The following is a 24,074-nucleotide window of genomic DNA, read 5'->3' on the forward strand; positions in this document are numbered from 1 at the left end:
GGGATAAATCTTCTGACATTCAGATGCACCAGCATGATGCATAACACTTCTCTGTGTAAACTGACTTTACATTTATTAACTTTATCTGATTATTTAATTTAATCTGATTATTTTCATTTGATATTCCCAAGTGCTCATGTGCTTCAGGTTCTTTAAATTATGCTATGACACCTTATAAAGGTCATCGAACCACCCACAAAGCCTTTACACACAAGTATACGATAACAAATATATAAAAAATCACTGTGCCACCTAAATGTTCCTCTAAATACTTGCATTTTAATTGAAAGCAATATAAAATAAGTATAAGAAATAGACTGCAAAAGGAAAAGAAAAAAAAAAGAGGTTTTTTTTTTTTTCCTTAACAGCCAAAGGGCCCCACATTAAAACAGCCCATGGTGACCACAGCTCACATTTGTGTAACAGGCACTTGCTCTGCATTAGATTTGATTTCACAGGTCCCATAAGCACAAGCAGTGCCAGGAGAAACTATGCTGTGACTCAGTACCAGGGATACACACTGCTTTTGCACATTTTAAGTAATACTAAGTACTTTTTTTATTTGTAGCTGCACTAACAGGTGTTATTGCAGCATCTGGAGTATGTACTATATGAAGATCCAATTCAAATTCATGGTTAGGCTAATTTTAAGTCTCCACTTTAAAACAGAACTAAGCCTTGACAGTGCCCAATCCTGCAACATGGCTAATTTTAAGAGGCTAAAATACTATGAGATCTGATATTTTGCAAGATTTACCATCCACATGCCTTCCAGCTTGAGAAGCAATTCAGAACCACAGTTATGGGCATGAATCCAAGCTTCAAAGATACAACGTGGATTAATCTCTATTTTAATTCCCACTTCTCTTCTGGGTATTACAAAACACTTGTTTCTGGTTTTAAAGCTTCTGACTTTATCACTCTAAATTTGGAGATGATACCTCTTGGTTCATTAATTAAATAAATTAAATACTTAATGACCTTACCTGTCAATTAGCTTTCCTTGCTCTTCTGATTTACATGAAGAAGGCAGCATTGCCCTGCCTAGCCCACATGGATCAGCAGTGCTGACAGCTGGTGAAAAGCAGAGATCACTGTCCTTCAGGGGTGATGTCCCTCTAGGATCTCCTCTCCAGCTGCGACTTTTGGGTCCTCTTCTCTCTGTGCTAGAACATTTCAGAAACTCTCTAAACCTGCATCTGCCAAGGTGGAAGCAGTGATTTGAGCACTGGAAGACTGCCAGGTCAAACCCCTGATGTCATCAATATGCAGACACCTGTTAAAATGAACAATGATGAGTTCTGTATGCTGGCATTCCATGGTCCAGTTTGAGACTGATGAAGCATCTCTAAGTATCCTTTGATAGAGTATAATAGCAGCTTGTTTAGATTGAGTTAGTTTGCAATGGAGATGACACCTTTTTTTATAAGATGCAGGACACAATGGGAGTTGAAATCTCTAGCTTCTAAATTTTTCAGCAACACAGCAGATGAAGTTGTGGAGGACCAGAATAGTTCCAAGAATGTGTCAGTGATTCAGTGCACCATGCTCTGAGAGAACAGACCCCTGGGAAGGATGCATGCCAGTGGTCTGACAACATCTCCAGCCACATAGTAGTGATACGATGTTCATTTTTCTGAGGACCTGGCAGATGACATTTCCAGCCAGGCTCTTTGGATGCTCCTCTGGAGAGGGACGGCTTCTTCTAGAATAGAGGTTTCAGAGCCCAAAAAGGAGCCTTGCTTTAGCTTCCCTGACCTTTTCATCAGCCCTCTGAAAATGTGTCAGGGAAGGAAGCTTCTTTTCCTGACATCATTCATCTACCAAAACCAGTCTCCTGCAGCCTTGCCTGGCCCCAAGGCCAAGAAGCAGGAGCCTCATGGGCATCAACCTGCCCCTAAATCATCCCCTGAGCAAAATCCACTACTGTGAATGGTGATGAGAGCAACCAGGGCAGCAGTGGTAAGCAAATCTGAGACCCCTTAGAGGGCTTTGCCATCAGAAATGTGGAATAGTCTATTTCAGCTGAAAGCGACTTACAATGTTCATCTAATCCAGTTGCCTGAGCAAACAAGATGTCATATTTCTGATATTTTCTCACTTCTAAGTTTCAGAAATTGCAACTATATCTACTAAATCTGTAAATTTGCATATGTTGTTTATTAGATTATTTGCAATCTTTCTCATTGCTGAAGGGTTAAACATGGTGTCCTTATATCCTGATGATTATAAATAATCAAGGACAAAGCAGAACTCTTCACTAAAAGCTACTATAGTATTTTCCAGAACTGATTTCTAATCCTTTCCAGGACAGCTGCACAATTTAATATTTTAAAAAGTGCTGAATCATATTTCACAACTTGCCAGCTGACTTCCAGGACAGAGGGGTGCGTGGTCCTGGCATGGAGGGCACAGCCTCAGCACCAGCCTGTTTGGAGAACCTAGCTCTGCTTGGTGCCAGTGCCTCAAGCAGCAGGGGCTCAGGAAGGACCATTTCCCAGCCCATCCAAAAGGACACAGGGATTTATTGGTCTGGCTACAGGGAGGGAGGGAGTGCTGCAATAGGGACGCTTCTACACAAATTTGGAGAGGGAAAAGAAGTCACAGCTGAGAGGGAAGTGCTGATTGCCAAGGCCAAGGTGGCCACCTCAGCCCCTCTCCTTCATTACGGCTCTGCACCTTCCCCTCCTTGTAGGTCACAGTGAGAGGTGACAATGGGCACTAAGGGAATTAGCTGGCTGAGCTCAAACAAGCAAGTTGGTACACAGTAGGTCCAAAAAGCTGACTTGTAAAAAAAAAAACAACAAAAAACTAGAAAGGTCAAAATAGTGACCCCCCACATCAGAAATGCCTTCCCCTCTGATGGTACAGCCACTGACACATTTTTCCTTCTCTTGCTTTTTCATTTATCTTGTAAATCAATCCATCTACTCTCAAACCAAACATGCAAGTAAATATGAAGTGTTGCGTTCCGCAGCTTCAGGATCATGTCCAGGGAGGCTACAGTTACTGGTAACCAACATGGGACTCAATGAGATGGGCTTCAGCTTGGTTAAACTCAGGAAACCATTTATTCAACACAAGAACTCAGTTTAGATCCAGAGACAGAGAGCCCAGAACAGAGCCAGGGTGGAGTTTAAGGTCAGGGACTAGTAGGGTCACAGCAGGGAAGAAACCCCAGGGGCACAAAACCAATCAGAACACCCTGGACTGCCACCCTAGGAGGGTCTGGGGGTGAGGTAACTCACAGGGCACATCCCCTGAGGCAGAGGAATGGAATTTACTCTTCCCGGGATTTAAAGCCACACCTCTCACTTTAACAATACATATCTGAAACTAAATCTTTGCGTCCCTGGTCGGAGGCACCTCACAATGAAGATTATTAGGAAGCCTTTTTTTTTCCCCTAGAGCAAATTAAACAGCTGGAGGTTACATTTTTTATTATTCACAAGCCATTACCAGGCATAACATAAAGCAGTTGGCTGCACACGCAGCCGTGCAATGTTTCGCTGGGCTGATGCAGCAAAATCAAGGAACTTGTGTCTTGCACCCAGCTGCAAATGCCAGAGAGGCTCCTGAATGCCACTGAATTTGTGGCAACTGTCACACCAGAAGAGCTGATGGAAGTGCAGCGGAAGTACACAATTCGGTCACATTAAACATTGAGAAAATACCACAGGAGTTCCACATGCCAACTACAAGTGAGTGACACTGGAAAACAGCTCCTAGCTGACAAACGCCATCCCAGCATCAGTGCATAATTTCTACTAAAAGTTCACAGATGAAGTCTGTGGTTGCAGAAGTGTGAGCAATCATCCAAACAGAGGGAGTAGTAACATTTTCCCACAAGGCAGAGCAGAGAGACAGGCAAGCACCAAAGACAGGTTTATTCCTCCTGGAAAGCCACCACTACCTCTTGTTCTGGAGGGGCTGGGCACTGCATTCCTTCAGGAGGGTTTCCTTTAGGGCCAGAACAAGATGAAGCAGTGATGCTCACAGCAGAAGTTTCAGACTTGTGTAGGCATTTTTTCCATGTACAGCGATTAGATCTCCTAGCCCTACCACAGGAATAAAAGTGTTTGCAGTGTCTTTATCATTGCATCCACACACTACGAAGTATGTCCCTGGCCAGAGATGGACTGGTGAGAAATGCACAGCCCACTCTGCTTACAGAAAGCCTTTCACATCCTGTCAGCATCACTGAACTGTGTTTAGCTGAGTCTAGTCTTGTAAACCTGAAATCAAAGGTAGTTGTCAGTTGCAAGGTAGCTGTTGTCACAGATAACAGATGCTCCGTTGCACAGTATTTGGTGCTCACCATAAATTGCACTGAAAAGATTTCTATGCCCTTCCCACAAGGGTGATAATTATTTAAAACATTAATAAAAGGGCTCTGTACAGGACAATCCCTATACAGGCAATGCTGCATGGGGAGCAAACAGACTGTAACACATAAACCTCAACCCTGTGAGAAGCCTCAGTCTACATCTTTTTACTCCCATGTATCTTGAAGTTATTGAGTCCACTGATTACAAAAGAATGTTTGATTTTGCCTGTGATCAAACACATACCCGTGATGCAGCAGCAAGCAGTGTACCTCAGGGAAATGTCACACAGTTTTTAGGATGGTGAGTGGGCAGAACAGCTTTCTCAGCACATGAATTAACACCTCAATTCTTTGAAAGTTTCCATTTTTTCCAATTTCTTCACCAGGGTTTTTCAGTAGAAACACTAGTTGTCACGATCAGCAATCCGGTTGCAGTATCTCCTCTGCATGCATCCTCACAGAACATCCCCATGGTTCACTCCCAAACACAAGAGCAAGGCTATTCTTTACACTTTTAGGTCAGCCCTTTAGCACAGGCCAAGAGCAGCATCTCATCCCAAAGGCAGCTGTCAGAAGGGCATGCAGGAAGTAACCTCCTAAGGTATTCCTGCTGCTGCAGTGCCCATGACCAGGGTCTGAGAGCAAAGCCACACTCAGCACACATTAAGAACCAAACTGAGCACTTAGAGGAAACAACCAACCTCCAAAGTATTTTGAATTGTGAAACTTAGATTAAGTTCCATCCCAGAACAAAGACAGTAAAGTTATGACACCCTCATACATCAGATTTAGTATGTCTGTCATGGCACAAGATTACAACGTCACACTTTCACAGAATGGTTAAGATTGGAAAGAGACCACTGGAAGTCATCTAGTTCCCTGTCAAGCAAGTGTCCCCCAAAGCAGGTTATTGAAGAATGTGTCCAGATAGGTTTTGAATATCTCCAAAGAGAGAGATTCCACAACCTCTCTAGGCAATCTGTTCCAGTGCTTGGTCACCCACACAGTAGAGAAATTCTTACTCATGTTCAGATGGAACTTCTCATACATCAGTTTCTGCCCATTGCCTTTTGTCCTATTGTTGGGCAACACCCAAGCAGAGCATGGTTCCATCCTCTTGGCACTTTCCTTTCAGATACTGACAGACATGGATGAGGTTCTCTCTCTGTCATCTCCTCTCAAGGCTGAACAGACACAGCTCCCTCAGACTGTCCTCATACATGAGATGCTCCACTCCCTTAATCATCTTTATTACCCTCTTGTCCTGAGGAGCCCAGAACTGGACACAGCACTCTAGACACGGCCTCACCAGGGCTGTGAGGGGTCCCCTCCATGCTGGGGAAGGAGGCAGCGGACTGTGTGGGAGCCGGGCGGGCTCTGGCTGTTCCCTCTCGCGGCTGCCGGGCCTTCATCCCCGGGCACAGCCCGGGCCGTGTGGGAGGGCTTGAGGCCGGACCCTCCTCCCGACCCCCACTCCCAGTTACAACACATCGGGCTGTAATAGACGGCTGGGCTTCGGCAGCAGAGAGTGCCATGAAAGAAGAGAAGCAAACTGAAATGCTCCACACCCCCAAGATATGGGGTGGTCTACTGAGAGCAAGAGCTCATCAAAACAGGCCAAGCCTAACCTAGAGGAGACCTGGGACAGAGGAGCTTGCATGTCTGATACATAGCAAAGCAACCGAAAGCCTTAACCAAAAATAATTTAATTAGCTTCTATTTAGCATAACTTTCCCTCCCTTACTCTACATGCCATCCCCAAGACCCCAGCCTGCTTGGGGTTTGTAGAATAATTTTAGGGCTCCATGTTTCTGACCAGATCTCATCTACTGTGACATGTGACAGAACCCAGTGAGTGGAAGGCTCCAACCCACAGATATCCAAGAAAATCTAAGATTTCCTTACTGCTCATGCAGTTTTCTCAGACTGTTTGTCAAAAGTTATTGGTGGCTATTTTTTAAATGGAAAAAGTAGTAAGAAAATAGCTTTGCAGCATATTGGGCTAGCAGATTGTTCAGACACTGTACAGGGACAATAAAGCCTTTAGGATCCTTTAATTGACATATATAATGAATGTAGCTGTCAAACTTTTGTGCAGCGATTTTATTTTGTATTGGCAAGCTATTTCACTGGCTAGGGTTTGCATAAAAGGAACAATTCACATTGTTGTGGTGCTGCTATTTAAAGAGTCTAGAGGACAGTGGCATCAGTATAATATAATTATTAATATTCACATTTCTTTTGAAATACATAATTCTGTATGGAACCTATACTACATGCACATCTTCATGCAGGGGAGAAAGGCATTGTTCTGCAGTGAGAAGAGGGCCTGGAGCTGCTGGGAGTTGTTCATTCACTGATTCATTATGTAGCCTTTGAAAAGGCACTTAGTCACTCTGCAGTTTAATGTTTCTCTCTGTGGAGCAGAGAATAACGCCTCAACACAAACTGCAATCACGCTTATCAGTGAGAGTAGCAGAGGTCACAGAGCCAGCATGGGGTCAAGGGGCTGCTCTGAGCAGCCCTTGTGTGCACTAAGCCCAGGACAGCTGTGCTCTTCTGAAACAGCTTCTTTTTCCTACCAGAGCAGTGGCAGGGTCAGCTTGGGCTATTGAAGACAGCAGTTGCTGCTCACCAACTACCTTTCTTTGGTTATGAACAATTACTTGCCAAGAAATCACTAGCCTCAGAGAAAACAGGCAGAAAGCTACTGAGAGGGCAAAGCAAAACATAAAGGAGAGGAAGAAAAAAAAAAAATCTACATAAGCAAGGATGACCCTCCCAGTGTATTTGCTTTGGAGTCAAGCCCACAAGTGGGTTGTGTATCTGAAGATGGAAATACAAAGACATGTCCTGTTCCCTGGGGAAAGGTAAGCAACTTCTCAAATTATCTTTACGGGGTATTATTAGCCTCACTCTAATACTGATGTACCCCATGCCCAAAGATGCAGCCCACACACATTGTAACCATAAAAAGAGATACTCACAACTCTGCAGTTCGTAGAAGTGCTGGGCCCATGCTCTGGTACCCGTACATTTTAAAAAAAAAAAAAAAAAAAAAAAAAAAAGTCTATGTAGTAACTGAGGGCATGGAAAGGACATGGACAACAAGAACTTGGAAAGAGCGTGAAAATCCAGCTTGGGGTGCTGACGTCAATAGGCACACAATTTCAGAGTGTAACAGGTTTGTTCAATCATTCCTATATTCATTTTCAGTTCCAGAGATAGGAACTCCGTGTCTATCCCCAAATTAATAGTATTGTCTGAGACAAAGCCAACCTGGTATGGCTTGTCAGAGCTTTTCCCAGTCCATCTATGTAATAAAGCATCATATAAAACCAGGAAGCAGAACAGGAGTTTTATGTCCCTGTTACCTGGGTCCTAAAATACAGAGAAAGGAGACAGGGCACAGATCAAAGAATGAAGCCATGTCCCCATTCTCATCACAGCCCTGTAAGGCTTTAACACAAAAGATATAAATATATGGTGAAACATCTAGGGGAGACAGAGGGGCACAGAGGGGTTCTGCAGATGGACTTCAAAGGTGGAAAAAGAGTACCACCAAGCAAAAAAAGTTGACAATACAAATTACTTCAGGCCAAACTCCAATACATAACTATAGATTCCATATATAGATCCAGCCTTAAGCCCAGGAGCAATACAGGTGGGGAGAGAGGAGCCTGAGTGATTGAAACTGCATATTTAAGCAGTTCAGGGTAGCTGAAAATAGCACTGATGCCTCTGGATTTCTGTGTTCATTATTTAAGGTGAACATACAAAACTCAGAGTGCAGGAGCCCAAGGGTGTTCCTCACTGGCTTCCAGCAGACAGTTTCCTAAAAGCAGCACTCGTTGGTTTCCTTGGTTTGCTGACCAGCTGTGCCACCTCCTATCTCTGCTGCCATGGTGCTCAGCCTTCCCCAGTGTCAACAACATGGCATGTTACTCTACTTTGCCAAACTTTAGTACTGAGAATTTCATTCTGAACAGCTCAGCATCTGCTTTAGCCAAAATAGTTCAGCCATTTCCAGGAATACTATTAAAGGAAAAATATACTGCTTGGCACATGTTAAATAAATCCAGGCAACCTTTTATTTGAGGATCTCTAGCTTCAGAAGAGAAATTTTGAAATTTGTCAGAGAAGTGACCTTTGTGGTAGAAATGTGTCTATCCCTATTAAAACCTACCTAAACTTGGCCAGATTACAGAGCAAGGAAATACTACAGTTGAGGACGCAGTAAAGACCTTTTAGAATTGCAGTTACTTTCTGTTTCTGCTGTGGGCAAGAGGTCCCTTTCTCCTGCAGAGCTACAGTTTGCACTCACCCATTACCTTGGCCTTTTGCCTGTACAGTCCTCCTTGGCTGGATGATGAAATTACAGAGCCAAGGGTGAGTGGAGAAACCAGCATTCCATATATTCTCATATTTTTCTGATACTGGACAGCCTCATCTGCCACACAGCCCAGGTTTATTGTCAGCATCATGAGTGCTGAGCAGGTACAAGGACACTGCAGAAAACAAACTGAATAAATCAGGGCAATTACAATACATAGATGCACAGCTGGAAGAATTAATGTCTATCAGACAATGGCATTGCAGACTGTTGTGAGATGCCTCGGGGAGGCAAAGAGTTAGTTTCAGATAACCATTGTTAAAGAAGAGGCATGGCTGTAAGCCATGAGTGTGAATTTTGACCCCCTGTGTTGGAGGATGGGCAGTGCGAGCCCTGGATGAAGTTACCCCACCCCAAACCCCTTGTGAAGGGTGGCCCAGGAGTTCTGATTGGGTTTGAGTCCCTGGGGGTTTCTCCCTTGCTGTGTTTCTAGTGGTCCCTGACCCTGAATTCCACCCTAGTTCTGTTCCCCAAAACCCATCACCCTGCCTTTGTTCAGGGCTGTCTGTTCTGGATCTGAGTTGTTCCCATGCTGAATAATTGGTTTCATGAACAGACGCCTGTCTTGTTCCTGTTCCATGCTGGTCCCAGAACCCTGCGGCTTCCCTGGACATGATCCTGAGGTTGTGGACTGCAACAGCAGACATCCCCAAATAATGAAGACTTGAATGTGCTGTCTCAGTAAAACTCTCTGAATGAGGTTTGTGTGCAGTATAAGGAGAGTTTCTGAAAGAAATATAAATATAGGCCATCATTCTGAAAAACTTCACAACCCCAAGCTCTTACATTCAGGTGCCATCTCACTGACTTTGCTGCAAAATTAAGGCCATTCATGTTAAAAGCAAAGACAAGAACATCTGCTCAAACTGATGTGTTTTAACTGTATTAGTTAATTATCCAGACAATTCTTCTTATGTCATGGAAATGCAGTTTGGACACTGGCAGATAAATGCTCTTGCATTAAATAGGGAGAAATCAGTATTTGCTGTTGTGTCTTTGGCATGAATGGGAGTGACATGAGTAGGTGGGCTGCAGGCTCTCATTCATCTCGTACAAATAGGGATTAAGAGGATTTACAGGTTTACAGTGAAAGCACTCACCTGATTGATAGTTGCAACATTTCAGTAATTTTTCAGTCCTATCTTATGGAAAAAGGACAAAGCCAAACAACTTCCACTTAGACCATGCTATTCCTTCAAGGATATACAGCCCAGCACATCAAGGAAACAGTTTCAAGACAAGGAAAAAGATCTATGGAGGAATCACTCGAAGCAACCATTAATAAAAAAAAAGGTCCCACCTTTCCCACAAGGGTATCTTCCCAATCTTCAGCATTCTATGTAGTCCTTTTGTGTATCCACGTGTGGGATCTCAGGACTCATGTCCATATACCAAGAACTGGCATGTCATCATCATCCTAGAGAATGATTTCAGTTCATGAAGTGCTGCTAGGAGAAGGATTATAATTCTTCTCGCCAAAAGACTTGCTAGGCTACAAAGGAGAGTACAAGGAAAAGTTAAGTTCTTTGTTCAGGATACATACACTATCCCCTTTCCTCACCCATAAAGCAGGAGCAGCACAGAACTTATATAAATATACAGAAGTTCTATATCTATATATAGATTATATACTTCAGGATAGATAGACAGATAGACAGACAGATAGACAGATAGATAGACAGATAGATAGACAGATAGATAGACAGATAGATAGACAGATAGACAGATAGACAGATAGACAGATAGATAGATAGATAGATAGATAGATAGATAGATAGATCTCTGTATTATTATATACATGCTTCAGGCCTGGTTAAAGCATGGTGCAGAGCAGAGGGAATTTGTGGGGCTTTAGTTCCATGGGAGAAGGAAACCATACCTGCTACAGAAGGTAGAGTGTCCATGCAGACTGCAAAAGGCACTCAACAATTTTGGTTTGTCACTCAAGTGCTTTGCTAATGATTCACCCTGAACAACCAGGCAAGGAAGAAGTGAGCTTGTCCTCCTTAAGTCCTTCTTAATTGGCATTGGCTGCATTAAGAAGAAAAAGCTCAATGTGGAGCCAGTGCAAGGGGGAAACTTCCCGCCTGCAGTGCTGCAGGATGCTCTTCCCACGAGCAGGAGCCAGGATTATGCATCACAACAGCAGGTATGGCTGGAACAGGTATGGGCCAACCCAGCCACACATGGACCTTGTATTACATTTTTCATTAGTAGAACCCATAACCTTTACATAGTAGTTGCCTCCCAAATGAAGAAAATGCAACATAAAAAGCATTTGGGTGACTTCCTGATGGGTGACTGCAGAGCCACAGGCTCTTCTAAGCTCTTCCACACCCCCAGGTTTGGAGTGCCTGCAAAATCCTTTTTTTCCTCTTATGTCTCTGAATGGTTCAGGCAGCATGGCTAGCCATTTTGAGGGGATTTCAACAAAATTACACGCTTGATGATTACATGTTTTTGCCTACGAGACAACTTTGATACGCTTTGTGAAACACATGCTTTCATGGAAATCTGAGAAGGAAAACCACATAACCAAGAACAGTAAAATATTGTTCTGTTTGGAACAGACAACTTTAACAAGACTGTTTTAATGGGAAGATTTGGTAGATATTTTTAAATGTTGGCAGCTGTTTTTGCTAAACAAAATTTTATTAAATCATTCATTGCATAGATTGCTAATTGCAAAAACCCATTATTTGAGACCCAACAAATACCATTCTAATGTTAAGAGAAATCCCTTGACTTCCATGTGCAGGTTTGGAGACTGTGATACAAGGTCAAGCCATTTGTGTGTGTAAAGACTCCCTAATACTTAATTTTTCCAGGTGCCACTTGGTGCCACTTGGCTATTTGAAGGACAACTTGAGTTATTCAATGCTTCAACAAAGGACTGCACAGAATGACCATGTTCTTCTTCCCTTCTAAGAGTTACATAAGCAGATTATGATAGATTGGCATTTAAGAAAACAAAGAGAAACACCTAAGGAAGTTAAAACTGCTGGAGGTGAATGGGAGTTTTTCTCCCAGACAACAGCTGGCCATTTCTAAGAATTGACAGCAGTTTTGACCATTGAAAAGTGAGATCAACCTCTGAACACCACTTTAAGACCTAAGCCTGGGAATTTCTTTGTCTCTTTGTTTTCTGGCTGTGAAAGGTAACTGAGCTCCAGCTGGCTTCCCGTCCCCTGCCCAGGCCATGTGGCCCGGGCCAGGTCTGGGCTGGGCCTGCTGCAGCTCCCGGCCGGGAGATGGGGCCTGCGGGGCTTGCCCCAGGCCCTGGCCGGGCCAGGCCGGTCCCTGGCTCGGCTGCAGTTTTTGCTGTGACTGAATTCACCAGAGACTGACGAGTAAAGAAAGAAAAAAGCTCTTGACCTGCGGCGGGCTGAGACAGTGACCACACTCTCCAGAGCAGCCATGAAGAATCTTCCATTGAAGACAGCTCCAGCCGCTGCTCTGGCAGAGATCACAGAACCATCTACAAAGCCTGGGCAAGATTTTAACTCTTTGATTACCCAGATGAGACTTACAGATTACTCCTTTTTTTCCAGAGAGGGAAAGAGAGAGTAATCAACAGGTAAAGAGACTTTATAAACTATCAGAGACAGTAAAGAAAAGAATTAAGCTTAAAAAGAGGTAGAAAATAAGGAGATTTTTTAATTAAGCTGAAATATTTTTCTGTTAAAGCTATGGAGATGGACAATAGTGTTCTGAAAAAACTCCTGTAATTCATGATAGAGTATATTGGGAGGAATAGAGTAGTTCAAAGTGTGAATTTTGAGCAAAAAGTAAAGTAGTTGTGATACAGTGAGGTGCTGGAACAGAGGGGAAGAAGTAATAGTCGAAGATTTGGGGCTGCTTGAAGCAAAGAGAAAACTTCTGTTTCCAGTAGAGCTCACAGAGACAGATGAAGAGAACTTTTGCCTTTGAATAACTCATCCTTAAAAATGACATCTCTAGACTCATTGACCCATATACACCTCAGAGTGATGTGAAATGGGAGGAGACACCCGATGACAGATTTTTCTGGGCAGCTGGCATCAGAAAAGTAGAAAGCTATAACAGAAATAGTTTTCTTGGAAGAAACTCCATAGATTAGCAGAAGAAGAATTCTGTTTCTCTACAAAGACTGATGAAAAGACTCTAGCAAGAATTGGGACTGTTTTAGGCACCAAAGTTTTTTGTCTCTATGTTGTCATGTGAACAAGAGAATGGTTGTGTAGTGAGAGAAAAAGGGGTTTTCTGGAAGTTTTATTCTGGTTTTGTTACTCTTGTAGTTTATTAATAAACTTTCTTTATTCCTTTTAAGTTTTAAGCCTGTTTTTCTCTTGCTCTAATCCGTATCTTACAGCAAGAAATAAGTAAGTTTTCTAGTAATTTTTTTAGTTACTGCTTTAAAACCACAACACAGATAAATGTTTCTGTGTTCAATAACTAAAATTAAGATTCCCTCTGCCTGTAGCCTCCTTCAAGAATATCACTGTTCTGCTTGAGAAATCACATCCTGTTCTGCATCCTATGTGGATTCATTTTGTCAATCGAGAGACATCAAGCTCAGCAACCTTCCAGGACTGCTGATAATCTCTTAAGAGTCCACAGTAAACATTTCTTTATGGACTGGATCAGATTTGTTGAACTATACAATTTCACACCACCCAGGAAAGTGTATGGGACTGGCTTTGTAACTAATGCAGATGCAGGAGTCAACTTATGGGCCAGCTATAATTTTTTCTAGAGAATGCCGAATGTATCTTTTTCCCACTCAGAGCTATTGTTCCATGTTTTCCCAGGACCTCGGGGTGTGTCCAGGAGTGACTGGAACCCCTATACAATAAATCTACTCAGGCTTACTAGGAAACTGGAAATCCAAGGTACATATATGCTATAGTCCATGTAACCTGCTACTACTAAGGGTATTCTAAAGTTTTTGGTAAGTCTTACTCCAGATATTGCTCATGGCTGCACAGTGGATTTACCCAAGTCTGATCCTGCTGGAAAACCATCCCACTCAGTTGGTACAATACACACATAACAATCAAAGACCTCCCAAAGCATCAGATAACCCACACAGCACCTCAGCCATGTTCCCATCTTAGGCAAGGGAGATTAGACATTTCTTGGACAAAGTCCTGTATTTGTAAGTTCAAATACATACTACAGGCAGTAGTAGCACTACAGACTGCATTTGCAGACCCAGCTCCTTGAGACACCTTCAAACAGCTCTCTCCCCATCTCCTGCATGCCTCAGTACATAAAGAAATCAGACCCAAGTGCCTGATTTCTCAGTATGGCCAGTTGATATGCAAAGAGCCAGTGCTTTGCCACCAAGCACCTCTCAGAGCAGACCATGAGCAGCTGACCTCCAGAAAAGCTGACACAGACAGATCCCCTGCATCTCACCACACTTCACTTAGAGGATGTCTCATGGCTGCTTTGACTTGAAGGCAACCTTCACCCCACCTGATGAGACCAGCAGTAGGCTGAGGACCAGGCTCACGGCCAAAGCCTGTGCAAACATCTGCTAGGAATGAGTCAAACGGCCTTTTGCTATGGAAAAGAAGTCTGATTTTGAAATCTGCCCTAGAGATCAGTAGCAGAGGTTGCCTTCTATGCACAGGCTGAGGCATCGCATCACGAGCAGTCTCAGCTGAACATGCCTATTTATGGTAGCAAGCTAAAGGTGCTATGAGTCAGGTGCCTGAACAGGAATCTCTAATTATACCTTCCAGCTACATGTAATATGTAAATATGCTATGTGGGCAGGAATGTATTTAATAGGAAGGCATTTATTTCAATTATTTTAAAGGTATTTTAAAAATATTTAAGTATATGAACTTAATTTGCAGCATGGCAAAAACTGTTGTGAAGAGAGCTGGAAGTGAGTAAACTCCTTACCCGCCTCTCTCCTACAGTCCACTCAGCAAGATGACATGAATGTCACTTTTCTGCCTCAGTTTCTTTATTTTTTACAGCCACACCAGACAACACTGAGCTATTTAATAAACTGATCTGAGTTTTTCAGATGGAAAGGAATTCATAAAGCCTTGTATGATTTATAACAATGTAATACAAGAGCATTTAAACTTCTGACAAAGTGGACAAATTCCTGGATTTCTCGGTTGATGTTTATAGCAAATTAATCTACTAGGAAAAATGCTGAAGTGACAGCAAAAAGAAGCAGAGAAAAGAAGCACAAGGCAGTGAGCAGCAACAGTGGGAAGGCTCCCCACGCTAGCATGTGCCCTCAGGAGAAGGTCCAGGACGACACACACGCTCTTGTCTGCTATGCTCTGGGATGAGACCACCATATATGCCCATCCCTGGCCAGGCCACTGCTCCTTGGGGACAGCCTGCTCCTCTGCTCCCAGCTCTGACCTGGGAGCCTTCAATGTAGTATATGCCTATGCAAACTGCAGGAAAACCATCTAAAATGGCCACAACATAGCTGTGTTGTCTGGCCACAACAACATGTCTGACCAGAAGAGGACTTCCCAATAATGTAGCAGAAGATACTCAGAAGTATTGCAGAATCATCTCTGTAAGAGCAGTTTGAACCCAAGGGATGGACAGTGACTCATGGTGTCCATTGCACAGCTGGAGCATATACAATTACAGTTATTAAAGTCAGCCAGCTATAAAAACCTGCTGCTTCAAAGTGGGATCTGAGAAACCACAATTATTTCCCATTCAAACTGTAGAAGAAAAATGTGGTATTTTTTGGTACCAGCATGCAATAGTGTTTGCAACAGCTGTACATGTTCAACTGAAAGGGAAATTATGGGTTTTGACAAATTTAGGTTCCAATATTAAAAGTCTGTACTATAAAATTCATCAGCCATGAATCATATGTTTGTTGTAGATGTGACTTTAAGACCTTCACTGTCAGGGCAGGATTTAGACCTGTGATGTGAAGCTGTGATGTCATCTACCTCCTCCTTTCTAATTTAAAGGGGGAACAAAACTTACTGATAGCATTACAATTTCCTGAAGAATAAAATTAATGTACAAAAGTTGGGAAGCAGCAAAAAAACAACTGCTGAAGTAAATTTCTAAATCAAGCCAAGAAAACCTTTGACAGCAACCATGGCTCAAGGCTCCTACGACACTGAGAGCAGTGAAGCAAAGTCTTGTGCTTGACTTTTTTCCTGACACGAATCTGGGAACTCCTTGGATGGGGCTGGCATGAAACCTTTGTGGCAGAATGATCACTCAGAGGCTTACAGCAGACACACTACAGAGAAGAAAACTGTCCCACACCTACTCCATGGATCAGATGGAACTATCATTTCAGAGGAGGTATCAAGGGAGAGGATTAAGAGCAAGGAACAATTGCATCTGATGTCCTTGGGCCAGCTAAGCTGCACTGCTTCTTGTCTAGTGGTAACTGCCCCAACATTTTGGGGTTTAGCATTTTTAAATAGTTAAACTGAGGTGTGGCAAGGAGGAATAGCCTTAAATAACAGTTGTGTGTATATGATGCTTTCCAGTATTCTCTGATAGTGAAATGATCTCTTTGGAGGGCTTACTGCTTCTTCTACCAGCCCAAAAATTTGGCTAGGTACAAGCTGGGCCTTTTTCCCCTATCATATTTGTCCAGATTATACCCTGCTAGAACCACACAGCCAACAAGCAAAGAAAACTTGGAGCTTTTTGTTACAAGGCACCAAGGGGAGGCAAGTTCCCCAGAGCATCATGGTAACAGACTTTGCTGGAGCAATAAAGTCTGCACGCATTCAGCAGTCGCCAGTGCCTGTTAAAGTTTCTCAAAGAAGCTTGGGTGTTTGTGGATTTGAGTTATCTCTGAATTCAGTAAACAGAAGAAAGCTGTTGACAGCATTTATCTCATGTAGCCACCATAAGAGGGCCAATGGAAATCCTACACCAGCACAACACCTCTGCTTACCTCCCCACTTAACAGAATATTTTCTCTTCTACTTCAAAGCATTCAGCCAATCTCTAAGAGTATCTTTTAATTTCATCTGTCAGATTCTGCTCCTTAAGGTATCAAGCCTAGAGACAAATAATTTTTATGTGATAAATTCCGTATTTTCAGGCCTCTCTAGCTTCAGGAGAGACTTTAAAACTCTGCAAATAATGCAGATTATTTAAATTTTTATTTTCTAAAAAAACCTCTCAAATTAGAAAAACACACTATTGAGGATTTTTGTACTCAGAAGTAACAAATGATAGATTAGTCTGACTTCCTTCATTATCACAAGCAAAATATAATGTAAATATGATGCATATTCTGACCATTATCTCTAGCTCTGATAACAGAAAAATTCTTTGATTAATAGACTTCTCTTTATGTTCTATAGCTCAGAACTTTACAGTACTCTCACTAGTTTTAATGTATCTCTTGACACATGATAGACCTTTCAGCTGTTGCCATTAAGGGACATTACTGTTTCATATAATAAATTGGTATAAATAAGAGAGTCCATCCCAAAATGAGTAGTCCCGTTATGAATGGGAATGTGGGTATGTCCCAATTTGCAGTGTAAAACGTTAATGCCATAATGTATACTAATTTGAAACATTAAAAGAACTGTTTCTACAGGTTTTGTCCTATGTATCCATCTAACAGTTTCAGGCTAAGTAAATTCTACATAAATCTTAACAAAACAGAATTTAAAACAAACAAATTAAAAAAAAAATACACAAAACAAACACAAAAACATCCAGGAATGCCAATGACCATGCATCATCATCAGAACAACAGGTCTGGTCTATTTAAATCTCAACAATCGCAATAGGAAAGAAAAGACAGTGAATTACTTACAGTTCGTCTCCATGCCATCTTCAAACAAACAAAAAATCCAAGTTAGTTTTTAAATATGTCTACATTTTTATTTACAATTATACACACAAGGCACACAGACACACAGGACTTTGTTCAACTGACAACACGTGTAAGTGAATCATCACACTCCTTGTTCACACAGCCCATCTTAATCATATCTGAGAAGCTGAAGAGCCTTTCTGTTGCACAAGCAATTGCTGGGATTGTGATCAAAACTCTTTGGGGTGTGTCCTGATACACCAAATATTGGGATATTTGTACAATGGACAGTTACCTGTGATGTCCCTGCAGCTGGTTTCCCTTGCTGGAAGTCAGCACGCTGAACCTTTGGCCATCTTGATATGTCCACAACATGAATTGAGTGTAAGGCTTTTGCCGTGGCCATGTAGGACTGCTTTTGGCACACATGCTCCAGGATGACCACATGTCTCATCCTAAAAGAGTTTGTCTGTAAATATATATATGGGAAACCTGGGAGCAACAGGTAACACTGAAACACTCTCCCAGACTGGTTGCTGAGGACAAAGAGTGAGCTGAGTCAGCCCACGCACAACATGGTAATATGACAGAGAGTGAGCACACAGGCAGTGAAACAGGCCACCAAACAGCACTGAATCCCAAGCCAGATGCAGTAAGCAAGGAATAAAGGAGACTCAAACTTTCTTTCCACAAATACACAACAAGAAATCTCTTATTTGGAGTAATGACCTAATGCCAACATGGAACAAAGCACAGCTGTGTTCCTGGAAGGCCATGGCCTTTACAGAGAGAGGGTCCACTGGAGCAGCTGTTGCTTCACAGTCATACTGTGGGACATTTTGAGGAAAGAGGTGAGCCTGTACTATCTGTGGCCACCTTCCCCATGTTGCAGCTTCCATGCAAACAACATTTAAACACACAGTTCAAAAGCTGCAGTGGGGAGCTGGGGCTGGGGGGGTGCATTCCACACGGTATTCCATGAATCCTTCCCAGCCCCCCACCACACAGGCAGTGTTGCCTAACTCAGTCCACTGTTTCTGAGTCTACCGGCTCAAAGCCCCTCACAATTTTCCCTTAACTGCCCATTTTTTTTGTAAACTCATACTAATTTCTCATCTCACACAACAGCATTTAATCAGGGCAGAATAAAACAATTGAATCAAGACAAAACACATAAATTATTAAAACCTGCAGCTTCAAATTCTGTATTTGTAGATCTACAACTTCACTTACAGAAAATCACAGGTGATGTGCTGATCCAGGTCTGGATCTTATACAGGAGGAATCCCAGCCTGTCATTTTTAACCCGGATTCCAAAACCTGTTGACCTAAACAGTAGCTGCGATGCAATGATCCTGAAGGGTCACTTCCAACTCAGCACTTCATACTCAATCATATTCCACGATTCTATAACCCACCACACACATGACAAGTACACCTTCTACCTTTCACCTAATGTCTACACTGACCAACAACTGCACAGTAAGTTCTAGGTGGGGACATGACAGGGATACATGTGCACAAGTTAATTAAGATGTAAAATGAAAATATAGCTTTGGAAGGTCATTCTATACATAAACACATTGTAAGAAAGTTTTAAACTTCTTTTGCATATTTACTTATTAGCTCAAAAACCTTTATGTGAAGGCATTTGCCTAAAGTTTTTTAGTCTTTTCCTCATCCATGCAAAGAGATTGGCTTGGCACAAAGAAACATCCTCCCAAAATACAATTTCAGTAAGCTTAAAATTTTTCAGATAGTTAACCATAGAAAGCATATATCGGTTAAAACACATATGCACGATACACAAGGTCACAACATCATTTTTACAGGAGCAACATCCATTTCCACAGACTCTCCATTTGGTAAACAACCCTGCTATCCCTGGAATCTGAATAAATGATAAGGTGCAGAATTTTGCAGTCCCTAGGGGAGAGGGAAGCAGGGTACTGTTCTGCTGAAAGCTTACCATTCCTGGAAGCCCTTACATCAGCACGCTCCTTGGTAAAGATGCAACCACACTTCCAGGTAGCTGCTTCCATCACCCAGTTCACCAGAGTAGTCCAAGCTTTGCTGAGTGGCATTCTGACCACCTTTAATATTGTCATCCACTCACTTTCATTACAGGTGGTGTCACAAACAGCTCTTCGGTTCCACAACCTTTAGATAAAAGAACTGAACCTGGACTTATATGTGGAAAAACATTCCTAGTTTTTTTTTTGGGAAAAACTGTAATGAGCACAAACAAAACTCAGTAAAACAGTAAAGCAAGTGCAGAAGGCAATTTTGTCAAGAGAAAAACAGTGCAGGGAGGGCCAGTTAGAAGGGTTTGCATTTCTCACCCTTGTCATCAATTTGACAGCCAGCAGAATGGTTGCTATGGGCTCAGCCATCTGATCTTCGTATATGTCGAATCCAGTTTAAATATTCGCTAAGGAAAGAGGTTTTAAAATAACATATTGAGATGAAAATTAAATGAGAATGAAAGGAAATGTTTCTAAATCCATAGGGTTTCTAACCATTGCAGGATGGAGGAGAAAAACAGTGTTTGAGCAGCAAAGACGGCTACAAACAAACTTTTCACTAAGAAGCTCAGATGTCAGTGTGCCAGAAGGGAAGAACATGTCCCTACAGAGAAGTGATGACTAAACTTGAAGGAGAGAATCTAATTACTTGGCTTAAGCATTCATTGCTGCTGTTAATTAGGGTATCTCCCGACAGAAGAGCAAAGTCATGATTTAACATTGAGGACCATATGACTAAGGGCAATGAATAGAGCTTTGAGTGGAGTTGCTGATTTAAAAGTCTGTGAGAAAGTCTGAAGCATAGTGTTGATCAGTGCCTACTTGATTGTTACTGATTAGTTAATTGCTTAGTTATTTTTGGCAAAACTTGCTGTACCACAAATTATTAGCTATTACTGAGTCAAGCTAAAATGGCCATAGTAAGACTAGACAGTGTCTTGAGAAAACAAGAGGAACACTTTGAAACACTCTGGGGGGGGCAATTATACTGCAGAAATTCTCCTTACACAAAACTGAAGGCAGTTCACTGCTCAGAGTGCAAATTGTTCATGATACAGGTGCAGACATTATCTTTGTAGTCCAGGAAAAGGCAGCCTGAGGAGAGCCCTGTTCCATTAACCAAGGCATATGGGCACAATCTCTTACCTTGCACATAACAAAGATACCAGAAATGGCCCTGTTTGGATGGAGGGATTTGGTCTGTAAGCTTACTCAGGCATGAGCCAAGTCAGAGTCTCTCCTGTCAACCCAAGACTTCTGGCTAAAGGAGGGTAGTAAAAGCTCTCTAACCACAGGACATGGAAAGCAAGTTTGGCCACTAGATCCATCCTCTGCCTGGTCTGAAATGGGGATCAACTCTTTCACCTAAACTCCTCTCTTTCCAGATACAATAGGAACCCCCAAGGAAGCAAAGGAAGATTGAGCCACATTCATAGCTTCAGACCATCTTAGGCTGCTTCACGAGGTAGTACTGGTCCTGGGAGGAGAATAGAACCTTTGTGAAAAAGTTAAAACTGCCAAAAAGCAGGACCCAGGGCAAGCTCTGGAGGGCACCAGTGCCTGTGAAGCAGCAAGTGATGACGTGCTGGAAAGTGACTTCCAAGGCATTCACCAAGAGCTGCAGCCAAGTAGTGCTTCAGGACAGTGCTCAACCTCTCTGGGCAACTGTATCTCTGGAGCTGGTGCCAGTCTTAAATTCCAGCCAGAGATACCAGACACCTGAGAATTTAAGGAGGTCTTAAAGTGACACAGATACCAGACTTGGAAACTTCTTTCGAAGTTTGCGCTGGAACTATTTATAAGCACTTTTCCCGTTCTTTTCTTTTACCCTCCAATATATCAAAACAAACAAACAAGCAAACAAAAATCTAGTTGAGGTGACCCAGCGTATAGATTAAGACTCCTTGAAGTATGGAGTCAAGATGAAGCTAAAATAATTTAAAAAAAAATAAAGCTGAAGATGTTGCTGTTTCTTGCAAACACTTGAGTTAAAACCCTCCTCACAGAATGTTTCCTGCTGGCTTTTTCCTGAACAGCATAAAGACTGGCAGCACTCACCAGACTGATGGTCAGCATTGGCTCCACCACATCTGACACAGTTTAAGCCACAGCCTTCATGCAAAGCCACGCCCATAAAGTCAGGAAAGCAAACCTGCAGTTTAAAAGAAAAGCTGGATAGCTCAGGTTCAAATGGACATTTAGAAGAACAAGGATGAAAGCATATTCCAACCATAAGTACACAACATGTGTGCCAGCCTGGGGGTGGAGTGAAGGAGAGCATTGTCATGAGGCCTGCTAAGGCAGAAAAGTTTTTGGCTGAAGTACCAAGGTGTCCACATGCCCATAGTATGAATGGTTATACAAGCAACTACTTGAAGGGAAAGTCTGTATTTTTTCCTCTTGGCACATGATGAAACTGAAGAAAAATGGTATATAAATAAAACAAGGCACTTCTGTAGTACAGAATTATAACAATCTCAGCAATTCCTCAGCTCATTCCAAGAAATTTTCCTTGCACACTGCTTGTAGGTTTATCAGCCTCATCAGACTGGACACAAAAAATAAAATTACAAAAGCGAGGAGGCGAAAGCCAGTGTCTCCACACTGGAGCTTCTAAGGAGCAAATGCCACTTTATGTTGGAAAACCCAAACTATGGCTTAACAAAGGCTGGGTTAGGCCATAAAGGGCATATGGGACACAGTCCACACCATTGCACACCTGCATATCATGTAGGTCACGTCAGTCATCCCTGAGCAAAAACATTGAAGTGCAAATACACACACCTACCTCAGTCTACTGCTTGCTGAAGGAAGAGTGTAACATACATGATGCTCCTCACTAGACCACAAAGCGTTCCACATATTAATCAAGTATCATTGTTCTTCTTCCACGAAAGTGAAACCTGAGCAGCAATACATCCCACTTACTCCATGTCCAGCCAGTCTGATTCCAAGCAGTTCTTTGTGGCCATGTGAAGTCTCTGTCCCACTCTTGAAATCAAGATAAATTTATGTATTCCTACTAAAGTAAAGATGAGAGCTACAACTAATGCTATTCTGAGGATTAGAAACCCTGTAAATAGCAATTGGTAGCTTTTTAGGAGAAGCTGTGAAAACCCCTACTGAAGGTTTATAACCTTTACTTCCCAGATGCCCCACAACACCTGATGGGATAGTGAACTGAAAACAGTCTCACAAGTAGGTCATGCCAACATTATTTCGTCCACACCCAAGCTATCAGATGTTGGGAAGCTCAGATGTGAAACCACACTAATGTTCCTCACACCACCGGCTGCTTCAGAGGTGAAGTGACAACAAAAAACTTTCTTATGGATTCATTTGTCCAGGTCCTGTGTTCGGTGGCATCAATGTCACTTTCAGCAATCTACTGTGCTTAGAGCACTTGCATTCAATTTAGGTAACCAAATAAATGCTTACTGGACACATAGAAGCCCAAGAAAAACCCTACAGGAACACATTCCCCTCTGCAAAACTTGTGCTGGTATAATAGACATGTTCTTTTCAAGGCCCCTCCTACATTTATTCTATATAATGGCATGTTCTCTTCTAGATACATGCCAAATCACAACAAAATAGCTTTCTAAGATACTCCTAAAATTCCCTTCCCTTGGAAAGTGATGCAGAAGATAGTGATTTTAGGAACTTTAGCTTCAGAACACCTGGTGTTTTGAAACCCTTATGAAATATCACTGTGCCTGTATTTTCCTTAGCTAAATACATAAAATACTTAATATAATATTAGGATATCTGCCGTAAGTTTTACAGAATTAGAGCTTAATATTTCAAACCCACCACTTCAACAGGCTAATCAATTTCCATAACTTTCATTTCTTAATTAATTATGGATTTATTTCAGGCGAGTTTAAGACATGTAGCCTTCTCCATGCACCAATGAAGCTAAATCTACAAGGGCAATCTCTATATAAAACAGCCAAAAACACATGGTTTGTTTTCAGGGTTTCAGTTTTCTATTAGTTTACCAGTGATGAGATATAAATACTCCAATGGAGCCTAGACTAAATGTATTTTTAGGAGCAGTGGTCTAGAAAATACATAATTAACAAATTTAGAAGCCCAAAATAGCTCCACAGTGCAGCCCACTTCTTCAGCTTGTGACATGGCTGTTGCTGTGCTCTGCTATAACTGCTCACCAGCAGCATTTTGCTCAGTTTTCATAATTAGCTATAGGGCTTGCACTAATTTGCTTTCAAAGCAGTTCCCATCAGGCACAGAGGAGATACACTCTCAGTTTACAGGATGACATCAACATCTGTTCCTTAGTTTGTGCTCATGGGGGCTGTGCTCTAGAAGACATGTTTGTCACAAAACCATGTCCATAGTCCACAGCTGGAGAGAAGAACACTTTTAAGTGATTTAAGTGAAAACTCACTAAACTAATCGATGCATTTCAAAGAGTGATAAAACTACTGAAGACAAAAACTATCAGTCTGAGGATCTCTTTGCTCAAGTATTTTAGACGAAACAGAAAAGGACTCTGGGTTACTGATTAACTACTTATCTTTCTTG

General features: G+C 42.1%; 1 long non-coding RNA gene across 1 annotated transcript; it reads right to left on the reverse strand.

The window, feature by feature from the left end:
* Positions 1-986: 986 nt before the first annotated feature.
* LOC111927610 (uncharacterized) lies at positions 987-23,869 on the reverse strand. The gene is made up of 7 exons (XR_015283623.1): positions 22,315-23,869; positions 21,585-21,678; positions 19,845-19,933; positions 17,798-17,957; positions 10,600-10,751; positions 10,021-10,212; positions 987-1,276 (listed from the first exon to the last, which is right to left on the reverse strand). It is a non-coding gene; the product is annotated as an uncharacterized LOC111927610 (long non-coding RNA).
* Positions 23,870-24,074: the final 205 nt, after the last annotated feature.

The sequence above is a fragment of the Cyanistes caeruleus genome, chromosome 2, assembly GCF_971803275.1.
Source record: "Cyanistes caeruleus chromosome 2, bCyaCae1.hap1.1, whole genome shotgun sequence".
NCBI lineage: Eukaryota > Metazoa > Chordata > Aves > Passeriformes > Paridae > Cyanistes > Cyanistes caeruleus.